The sequence below is a fragment of the Nerophis lumbriciformis genome, linkage group LG38 (assembly GCF_033978685.3).
Source record: "Nerophis lumbriciformis linkage group LG38, RoL_Nlum_v2.1, whole genome shotgun sequence".
In the NCBI taxonomy this organism is placed as follows: domain Eukaryota; kingdom Metazoa; phylum Chordata; class Actinopteri; order Syngnathiformes; family Syngnathidae; genus Nerophis; species Nerophis lumbriciformis.
Window position 1 is genome coordinate 7,766,612 of NC_084585.2, and position 2,500 is coordinate 7,769,111.

Sequence of the window (2,500 nt, forward strand, 5' to 3'; positions counted from 1 at the left end):
ACAACAGTATTTACTGGTGTTGAGTCCCAGGTGACAGGAAACAACACAAACAGTATTTACTGGTGTTGAGTCCCAGGTGACAGGAAACAACACAAACAGTATTTACTGGTGTTGAGTCCCAGGTGACAGGAAACAATAACAACAGTATTTACTGGTGTTGAGTCCCAGGTGACAGGAAACAACAACAACAACAACAGTATTTCCTGGTGTTGAGTCCCAGGTGACAGGAAACAACAACAACAACAGTATTTACAGGTGTTGAGTTCCAGGTGACAGGAAACAACAACAACAGTATTTACCGGTGTTGAGTCCCAGGTGACAGGAAACAACAACAACAACAGTATTTACTGGTGTTGAGTCCCAGGTGACAGGAAACAACAAAAACAATATTTACTGGTGTTGAGTCCCAGGTGACAGGAAACAACACAAACAGTATTTACTGGTGTTGAGTCCCAGGTGACAGGAAACAACACAAACAGTATTTACTGGTGTTAAGTCCCAGGTGACAGGAAACACCAACAACAACAACAGTATTTACTGGTGTTGAGTCCCAGGTGACAGAAAACAACACAAACAGTATTTACTGGTGTTGAGTCCCAGATGACAGGAAACAACACAAACAGTATTTACTGGTGTTGAGTCCCAGACGACAAAAAACAACAACAACAACAACAGTATTTACTAGTGTTGAGTCCCAGGTCACAGGAAACAACAACAGTATTTACTGGTGTTGAGTCCCAGGCGATAGGAAACAACATAAACAGTATTTACTGGTGTTGAGTCCCAGGTGACCGGAAACAACAACAACAGGCGATAGGAAACAACATAAACAGTATTTACTGGTGTTGAGTCCCAGGTGACCGGAAACAACAACAACAACAACAACAACAGTATTTACTGGTGTTGAGTCCCAGGTGACAGGAAACACCAACAACAACAACAGTATTTACTGGTGTTGAGTCCCAGGTGACAGGAAACAATAACAACAGTATTTACTGGTGTTGAGTCCCAGGTGACAGGAAACAATAACAACAACAACAACAACAACAACAGTATTTACTGGTGTTGAGTCCCAGGTGACAGGAAACAACACAAACAGTATTTACTGGTGTTGAGTCCCAGGTGACAGGAAACAACAACAAAAATATTTACTGGTGTTGAGTCCCAAGTGACAGGAAACAACACAAACAGTATTGACTGGTGTTGAGTCCCAGGTGACAGGAAACAACAACAAAAACAGTATTTACTGGTGTTGAGTCCCAGGTGACAGAAAACAACAACAGTATTTACTGGTGTTGAGTCCCAGGTGACAGGAAACAACAACAACAACAGTATTTACAGGTGTTGAGTCCCAGGTGACAGGAAACAACAACAACAGTATTTACTGGTGTTGAGTCCCAGGTGACAGGAAACAACAACAACAATATTTACTTGTGTTCGACTCCCAGGTGACAGTAAACAACAACAACAACAGTATTTACTTGTGTTCGAGTCCAAGGTGACAGGAAACAACAACAACAACAACAACAACAATAACAGTATTTACTGGTTTTGAGTCCCAGTTGACAGGAAACAACAACAACAACAGTATTTACTAGTGTTGAGTCCCAGGTGACAGGAAACAACAACAACAGTATTTACTGGTGTTGAGTCCCAGCCAGGTGACAGGAAACAACACAAATAGCATTTACTTGTGTTGAGTCCCAGGTGACAGGAAACAACATAAACTGTATTTACTGGTGTTGAGTCCCAGGTGACAGGAAACAACAACAACAGTATTTACCAGTGTTGAGTCCCAGGTGACAGGAAACAACAACAACAACAGTATTTACCAACGTTGAGTCCCAGGTGACAGGAAACAACAACAACAGTATTGACCAGCGTTGAGTCCCAGGTAACAGGAAACAACACAAACAGTATTTACTGGCGTTGAGTCCCAGGTGACAGAAAACAACACAAACAGTATTTACTGGTGTTGTGTCCCAGGTGACAGGAAACAACAACAACAACAACAACAGTATTTACTGGTGTTGAGTCCCAGGTGACAGGAAACAACAACAACAGTATTTACTGGTGTTGGGTCCCAGGTGACAGGAAACAACAACAAAAGTATTTACTGGTGTTGAGTCCCAAGTGACAGGAAACAACACAAACAGTATTTACTGGTGTTGAGTCCCAAGTGACAGGAAACAACAACAGTATTTACTGGTGTTGAGTCCCAAGTGACAGGAAACAACAACAACAACATTATTTACAGGTGTTGAGTTCCAGGTGACAGGAAACAACAACAACAGTATTTACCGGTGTTGAGTTCCAGGTGACAGGAAACAACAACAACAGTATTTACTGGTGTTGAGTCCCAGGTGACAGAAAACAACAACAACAACAGTATTTACTGGTGTTGAGTCCCAGGTTACAGGAAACAACAACAACAATATTTACTGGTGTTGGGTCCCAGGTGACAGGAAACAACAACAAAAGTATTTACTGGTGTTGAGTC

The 2,500-nt window shown here is 41.9% G+C and overlaps 1 protein-coding gene across 2 annotated transcripts in view; it reads right to left on the reverse strand.

Annotated features, from left to right (window-relative positions):
* Positions 1-2,500, reverse strand: part of prickle2b (prickle homolog 2b) — a 363,308-nt gene that overhangs the window by 100,669 nt on the left and 260,139 nt on the right. The gene's annotated exons all lie outside the window — the stretch shown is intronic.